The 8,843-nt window shown below is 42.9% G+C and overlaps 1 protein-coding gene across 2 annotated transcripts in view; it reads left to right on the top strand.

Annotated features, from left to right (window-relative positions):
- The first annotated feature begins 7,484 nt into the window (after nt 1-7,484).
- The window catches only part of SP140L (SP140 nuclear body protein like), a 68,630-nt gene continuing 67,271 nt past the window's right edge, over nt 7,485-8,843 (top strand). For both annotated transcript variants that reach the window (XM_054983730.1, XM_054983729.1), the window contains exon 1: nt 7,485-7,609. The gene's annotated coding sequence lies outside the window, so the exon portion shown is untranslated. The remainder of the gene's footprint in view (nt 7,610-8,843) is intronic.

Below are 8,843 nucleotides of genomic sequence, written 5' to 3'. Positions count from 1 at the left end.
ACAGAGGTGGTGGGGAGGCCCATTGCACTGTCGCAGCTGCTGCAGGGTCTTGGGAGGGCTGCACCACCACACCAGGCTTCCCTGCTGCCTGCGCCAAGCCTCTGGGGGCCCATGGAGGTGGCAGGGAGGCCTGGTGTGGCGGTGCGCCCTCCCAAGGTCTTGCAGTGGCTGTGAAGATGCCAGGGAGGCCCGGCCTGGTAGTGTGGTCCTCAGCAGGCCCCACAACAACCACCAGAGTGATGGCAGGACCTGGCCAAGAGGCACGGCCTAGGAGGCCACTTGCCACCAGGAGGGGGCCCGCCAAATCCATTTTTGAGCCCGTTGTTTTTGTTCACACAATAGGCTTGGCTGCTAGTTAAATATAAAAGACGTCAATATATCTACATCTCAACATAGCCAAATCTTTGGCTACTTAAATCTGGAGACTGGAACCATGAACAGACAAAGCAAGTCTTTATACAAACCTGAGAAAAGCCCCAGGTTTGCAGAAAAATGGGAAACAACAGCAAAACCCATGGGGGCTTAGCCCTCCAAAAAGACAGAAGCAGCACCAGTAGCTTTAAGAAATGAATGTCCTCAGTAGCAATTTCTAGACAACCACTATAGTAGTATTGCCAGCCTTCATGCCTTGGTTTCTGTCAGTAAAAAGCAGGAAGAGAGGACAGGGTCCTCTCCAGGGCTGTTTTGGCTTTTGAGGGAATACTCATCAGGACCAGGCCTGGAAGCAACCACTGAAAAACTTGATACCATATGACTTAAATGACTCATCCAAGACAGGCTGCTTGCTGCTGATTCAAAAGCAGCCACCTCACAAAACCAGTGTGGTGTAGTGGTTAGTATTTCAGACCAGAATCTGGGAGACCCAGGTTCAAATCTTTACTCTGCTTTGAAAGCTCACTGGGTGACCTTATGCAAGTCATACATTTTCAGTCTAACCTACCTCACAGGGTTGTTGTGAGGATAAAATGAAGAGAGTGATGTAAGCTGCTTTGAGTCACTGTGGAGATGTTTTATTCTTATTTATTTTAAATATTGTACGCTACTCTGAGCCCACTTGTGGGGAGAGCAGACTATAAATCCAATAAATAAATACATAAAATAAAAAGCAGGGTATAAATGAAATAAGTTATAAATATACTTGAAGATGGGTAACAAATAAATGTCAGGCTATGGATGACAGGCTATGGCCGATAGATCCCTGTACCATCACAGCAAGAAATCCAGGCTCTTGGTTACATTCAGAAATCAGATCATTTCCACAGATATGTCCATAGGATTACTCAGAAGCAAGGTTAGCAACTAAGCAGTAAGGAGCAGGTTGACAGGAATGGTAATGTGGGATTAGCAAATTTTTAGTGGAGACCTTGAATCAATAATGTAATTATGAATTAAGCTAGCAAGAGGAAAAGAATGGATTTTTATGTTTTAAAGTAACTGGTCTCTGCTCTTTAGCCACCACCACCCACCCCCTTTTCTCTAGTTGTTTATGACAGAAGAAATGTATGTCCTTGGGAATAGATAACTGAACATTCTTATGATGCAGAGGCAGAGACAAAGGGAAAATTGTAAGTCCCCCCCCCCTCTTTGGAGGAAGAGTGTGTGTGTGTGAAAGTAACGAGTGACTACTGTGAAGACAAAAAAGAGTAATAAAGCTGTCGCGAGAGTGAGGAATGGAGAATAGCCTATCCATAGGTGTAAAGAGATCACATGTTTTGTTTGAATGTGAGTTTCGTTTCTCCAAAATGATGTCATGAGCCCTTAAAAGAAGCATGTGCTCCTTTGTTCTGTGGTACATTCTAAGCTCATTTTGTAAGCTGGTACCCTATATTTGCAAATATACTCTGTTACAACAGCCCTTGTCTGTCTCATCTCTCTTTTGCTCAGAAGATTGGAAGGGGCAAAGGGGAAGAGCACCGTTTTGTGCAACAGTAACATGAGGGAAACCCCTTCTTCTTAACACACATGTTTACTCCTTCCCCCCTCCCATCAGTAAAACAGGACTTTTGGTGCAAACGCTTCCTGAGAATGACTCACATATTTGTACAATCCCGTCGAGACACTGAGAAAACAAGAGATCAAAGGTAAGACATAGCAGTGCATGGGAGTGAGCAGTATGCAAGGTCAAAAGCACTGAGAGTTTCTACAGTCTGTTAGATAAGACACCCGCAGCTTCAATAAGCCTGTGAATGCAAAACAGTTATGGCATTGGCAATATGACATCAAGTTATAGCATGAAACATTGGTTTTAGAACAACAGGTCAGCATTAAGTAGTGGCTTGGATGGGGCATAGACATGACAGGTTGGTGGATGGGTGAGAAGGAAGGAAAAAGGAAGCAGATAAAGGTGATGACATGGAAGTTACCAGGAGGAGATAACGAAGAAAGAGTGCAGAGAGGGGAATGCAGGGGAAAGTGAAGTGCTTCACTTGAGTCCTTGAAAAGTTCTAGACTGCACATCAGGATCTGGCCTAGCTGCCTGCACTACTTAACTGGGCCAGAGTTTTCTTGTGTAGAGGCTGCCAAGGGAATGAAAGAGGGAATGCTGAAGATTGGCAAGGTGGGAAGATAAAGGTAGGCTGGCTGATGGGTGAGGAAAAAGAGAAAGAATCAGGAAAAGGAGAAAGGTTATGGGGGCTTTCAGAGAAGGCAAAGAGGAAATAGTGGGGAAGTGAAAAATAGGATGCCCCCACAAGTACTGGGGGGTATCACACTTGTCAATATGTCTAATTCTAAATGTGATCAAATCTGTGGATACTTAAATCCAGAGACTGGAGTCATGGACAGACAAGATAAATCTTGAGACAAACCTGAGAAAAGTCCGAGGTTTGCAGAAAAATCTGAAATATAAAAATAAAAAATACACTGTGTGGCTCCCTCCTCCAAATAATAGTAGTGCCTGTAGCTTTAAGAAAGTAATGTACTCAGTGGCTATTGTTAGGTGTCCACAAGTTTCTGTCAGTAAAAGGCAGAGGAAAGGGGCAGAGCCCTTTCCAGGGTTTTTGAGGGAGGACTCATTGGGGCCAGGCTTGGCAGCAACCACCAGGAAACTTGATACCCATGAGTTGCAAGACTTACACAGCACTGGCTGCTCACTACTGTTCAACAGCAGCCACCATACAAAAGCCAATGTGGTCTGATAGAGACAATCTGGGACATCCAGGTTCAAATCCCCACTCTGCCACGAAATCTTGCTGTGTGACCGTGGACTAGCCACACACTCTCATGGAGTTGTGAAGATAAAATGGAAGATAATGGTGTAAGCTGCTTTGGGATCCATTGTGGAGCAAGTTAAGGTATAAAAGTCCTTGTGGGCTCCCTACCATGCAGCTGGGACTGGCCCAATAACTGGCGCTGTGCAGCTTGGCCAGACTTTTCCCGGGGAGAAGCTGCCAGGGTAGGAAAGGAGGGAAACCTGAAGACTGGCAGTGACTGGAGTGGTAGGGGTGGTAAAGGTAGGTTGGCTGGGAAGGAAAGAAGGAAGCAGGAAAATGCAAGAGGCATGGGGGCTTTCAGGGAAGGAAAAGAGGAAATAGTGGGGGAGATATAGATGAGATGCTCCCCACAGGTCCTCATAGGCCCCTTGCTTGTAACAGATAAATTCAAATGGCATGAATCCTGTGTTAGGCTGAAGGAAGCTCCTCTAGCATAAGGAGTCTTCCACTGAAGTGGCTCTACCATTGGAGGAAGACTTCAAACTTTGCTTAGTGTAGTGGCAGGGCACATGCCAATAATAAGAGAGAAAACATTCAATCATAGGAGATACAGAAATGCATTGAGGAATATGAATCATGAATTTACAAAAACACAGGAGGCTAAAGTCCATCAATGATTAATGTCCCTGCTTCCCTTTCTCCACCCAAGTCATGAAGCCAGCCAACCATAATTATTTAAAACCATAGTTATTTAAGCCTTGTTTGCATCATGCTTTTGTCAACTCTGACTAATCAGAGTGTAGGGGTTCCCTGGCAAAACAAGCAGTAGGACTGCAGAAACTGATTTGGATGGCGGGGGGGGGGGGAGAATTAATATCACCGTGATTCACTGAATTGGGAGAACTCACTCCAGAACTGTGCACTGCCTGAAGGCTATAGTATTGTTTTGTTACTTCCCTGAGCAGTAAGTTCCTGAGGCAATACACTGAGTTGAGTTTCATCGGGATAGAAGTGCAATGGCAACTTGAAAGGGTTTCAAAGGCCCTGTTTAGCTAATGGTGGTGCCTTCCTACAAGGAGCCTTCCATGCACAAAATTTGCCTCTTTTCCTGGACTAAGGTTCCTTGTGCTGGCAGAAGGCTTCATCAAGAGAAGGATGGAACCTTTCAATCCAACCCATTGCATTTGGAATACTTGCTTCACTTACAAATATAGCACAAGTGCAGGTAAGGTGCAGCTCTCACAAGCCAACAGATTCAGAGAGATGTCATCTTCTAGAACCATAATGAGATCACCAAATAGCAGGAAATTCTTTTTAACTGTTACCTCCCATTGAGTAAACATTAATCAAATAGCTTAGATTATTAAACAATGACCTGCTTAACAAAGGAATAATTGGGCAGGAGCCCTAATAATATACTGCACAATTTCTACTAAAAGGCAGTTTGGTGAAGGAATTAGTGTCATAACACTATGTAGTTTGACATAGCATGCACACTCCCCCCCCTTATGTTTATATGTCCTGGGAAGCCATGGCAGGTTGTGATATATGTCATGGGGAAGTAAGGTTCTACTAAGAGACTGTTTGTGATAAGAATTAATAAATACTTGTATTAACTAGACATAATTGTGGGGATCCAGGTTGTCTGCAGCTGTTTGGTCCTCCTTGTCTGCCTCTGTGGTTCCAGCTGAGATCGCAGTGTTGGCAAAGGCTTCAGATGCAGAAAGAAGAGGGAGTTAACAGCACAATACTGTGCTTCCTCTCTCCCTGAGCCTTTCCTCAGAGACCTGGAGCCTCCTCCCTGACCTGCCATTTGGCTTCTTATATGGGCCAGGCTTAATTGCGTGCACGGGACATAGTCCTCTATGTAATCTAAAGACTGTCTACATTTCAAGCAAGTTGAACAAAGGGTTTCAGTTTTACAGATCCCCAAAGTAGTTGGGTCAGCAAAGCTGCACTTCTGTCTACTAATTCCTATTGGGAGGAGAATGGCAGTCAAGCAGCAGCCTAACAGGAGAGTGCCTGCTGGCCACCAGCATTTAAAAGAACCCTGTCTGCATTAATTTCAATTCCCTATTCTTAAAGAGACTGACAATAAAAAAAATCTGTTTGCTATCCTTCTTTGTTGTGGTCTGTTGTTTATTTCCTTTCACAAAGTGAGAAAGGCTTCCTTTGCAAAAAACCTCCTCGTCCTGTCCTACAGCTCTGCCATTATTCTCCATGAGGGATTTTGGGCAAAACCAAAGTCAACCAAATCACACCAAAATTGCAGGAGAGTGAGGACTGCTGTCCACTAAAGATCTCCCAAGTTTCAAATGAATTGGACCAAGGTGTCTAATACGATGGGCCCCTGAAAATGGTACCCCAGCCACCCTACTTGCCAAGGAAAAAGGTGTTTTGCCCCCACAGAGGAAAGCAGGAGTGAGCCAGAACCACAGCTCTGCGTGGTCCTGTGCCTGCTCATGCCAGCTAGGCGCTGTCTCCCCTGGGCCACTACCCTGGAAATCAGTAGAATCAAAAGAAAAGCAAGGTGCCTGCTGCATGGCTGACAATAAGCACCTGAGCATTAAAAACAACATGGGTTTCTCGGGAAGGAGGCAGCATAATTCCCAGGCATCCCAGATTTATGTTACCATTCCAAAAAATCACAGTAACAACCTGAAAGCAATTTTCGTGCTTATTTTGATTTGGAAATTTCATAATGCCCTCTGGGTGGCCTTAGGAACTGTTGGCAGCCTGAAGGTTAGGACCAGGGTCATCATGACCATCTGCTATGGCCGAAGTAAATCTGGGAGAAGGTCCAGCCTTGGATAATAATTTGTAGGCATTTCCTCTTAAGATGAGGAGAGCACATTCATGATTTTATATCATGCAACTGAGAATTAGCAAAGCATGAAGGTTCTGAAGGCTCACAGACACTTCCATTAATAAATGGCAGTTAAGGCAGTAATACTCTTTCTGCAGATAATGATTCCTATCAACCAAAAAAGCCACATGACTGCTATATGCCCCAGACACCACCCAAATGTTAGAGATTTATGGTATTTTATATATTTAGTTTAGTAACTTAGCAGAGTATCATAGAGCAGAGTAATTTAGTCAGAAGTGTTTAAACCCTCACAAACGTGCATTAATTAATCCTCAGACAAAATTCATAGAAAGATAGAACTTACAGTTTATTGTAGCAGATTTCTCCATAGCAATATCTTCTGGTAATAACAAGGGAAAGATCCTATCTAAAGAGTTACATTCTCTAGGCTAATACCACGGCCTGAAACTAGGCTGCGAGGTTGTAGGTGCAGGTTTGTGGACAAAGAGAAGGGCTGCATGAGGAGCATGGTGGCTTTACATCTTTTCTCTTGGAAGAGCATGAGGGAAGGTGTGAAATCTCCCAAGAGGCATAGAGGCAAGAGGAGGAGTCAGTAGGCATTCCCACCTTAGACAAGAGAGTGGCAGATTGCTAGACTTATACATTACATTCAAAGATGCAGCGCCCCCCAGTGTCCAAAGGCAGGCTGAGTCGCCTATTCCAACACCAAAAATGCACAAACAATATATAGTACAACTCTTTTAATTATTAGAGTATCTCTAGCATCCTAGGTTGTCTTTCTCTTCAACTGAGAGTTCTGTTTCACAGGCTACATTCATCAGTGGTATGTCCCACCATCTTATTCAGCTGCATATGTTGATCAATTCTCAAACACAGAATTCCTACACTCAGGGTTTTTTTTCTGGGAAAAGAGGTGGTGGAACTCAGTGGGTTGCCCTTGGAGAAAATGGTCACATGGCTGGTGGCCCCGCCCCCTGATCTCCAGACAGTGGGGAGTTGAGATTGACCTCTGTGCCACTTGGTGGCGCAGAGGTCAATCTCAACTCCCCTCTGTCTGGAGATCAGGGGGCGGGGCCACCAGCCATGTGATCATTTTCAAGAGGTTCCGGAACTCTGTTCCCCAGCGTTCCCCTTGAAAAAAAGCCCTGCCTACATCTATACAACCTTGATATAATTGTCATGGGCAAACTCTGTTGCATTTTAAAAATAGAAGTTATATCTTGGGGACCATAGTAACAATGAAATTTTAATTTCGAAAGAAACTGCCCACTTTTCTAGAACATGGGGTGAATGCCATGAGGAGCAGTGCTTAGAAGAGCTACAAGTGGCATGTCAGCCACTGAGTTAAGGGCTGCTGAGTTAAGGGCTGATATTTTTTTTCCTGTTTGGGTTTCTGTGCCTTTAACACTGGTGATGGGAGGAGGGAAAGACTACCATTTGGCAGTCATGCAAGAGGAACAAAAAATTTAGTTTCATTTTTGGTGAAACTGATTGACGAAGAATTAGTGTGTGTCATTTTTTCCTCTTGACAACCCTTGTGGTTCTATTCAGTTATTTTTTTCTCAACCTTGTGCTCAGTCTTCACATCATCTCTATGTGCCTCTCTGAAGGGTAAAATCAGCCAGAGGTAAGTGCTAAAAGAACTGCTATTAAACAGCACCCTAATCTGATAGGTCTGTTTGCCAGCCATTTTGTATGAGAATATCACTGAGGTAGACACAAGCCATTACTTACTGATCTGTCCCAGCAGTGCTTTGTGCACTAAAATTTGCAGCTTGCACCAACTGAAAGCTTTTTTTTTACTATGTGGCTGAAAGATAAGTTTTCTTTAAAACGTTGAATATAAAATGTTGAGTATAATGTATTTTAACATAAACAAGTGGGTGGATTGAGAGATGTTACATAGTTTTAATAATCTGTAGTATGTCTATTCTCTAATGCTACTTTGTTATACTTCATTACATGTTTTGTTATCAATATTATGTTTACTGTCTAATGTCACTTTCTGTTATATATTCTGCTTTTGATATTTTTCCTACAGTTCAATGCTATTTTCTGTTTTAATAAAATATTTTTTTTAAAAGCCTAAGAGAGAGAGAGAAATTATTTTGATATTTAAATAAGAATTGCTTAAATCACAACTAGTATGATGTACAGCCAGGCTAGTATCTGGCAATGCCATCCTTAGAACACTTACCTGGGAATAAACCCCACTGAGTAGACTTGAATAAAATTCTGAGTAGAACTCTTTAGGATTGTTCTCTGGAAGACCCATGTTTAAATCCCCACTCTGCCATGTAACTCACTGAGCGATCTTGGGCCATTCACTGTCTCTCAACCTAAGAGGGCTGTTATGACGATACAGTGGAGAAGCAGAGAACAATAGACACCAATATGAGGTTTCTAGAGGACAGGCAAGATAAAAACATACTAGTAACGAACCAAAATTCTAGAATTAAGCATTCCTGAAGTGGCAAAGACCTGCTACATTTAACCTGTTCAGATTTAGAAATTTAGAGGAACAGAAGTCAGGCTGCAAACTCATGTATGCACACCTACACAGTAACTCTAAACCTGGGTTCTAATTTTTACCCTAGCTCCTTGTCATTCAGCTTGTTCTGATTCTGTTTTGTATTGCAGTAAAATTTTACATATTTTTCCTAACAATTGTTTTGTATCTCTACTGATTAGTTATTCAAACATTATTTTTCTCTTAGTCGACCACCTTTGGATAGTTGCTCTTTGAGTTTGGACACCACTTACATCAACCATGGAATGTTTTCCCCTTGAGCTTGAATTTCTTGCCATGTTTTTATTTTCCCATGCTTGCCTATAATATATTCATAATTTACATGATCAGT

Source organism: Eublepharis macularius, chromosome 6, assembly GCF_028583425.1.
Source record: "Eublepharis macularius isolate TG4126 chromosome 6, MPM_Emac_v1.0, whole genome shotgun sequence".
Taxonomy (NCBI): domain Eukaryota; kingdom Metazoa; phylum Chordata; class Lepidosauria; order Squamata; family Eublepharidae; genus Eublepharis; species Eublepharis macularius.
This window is presented reverse-complemented; position numbering and strand designations above follow the sequence as displayed.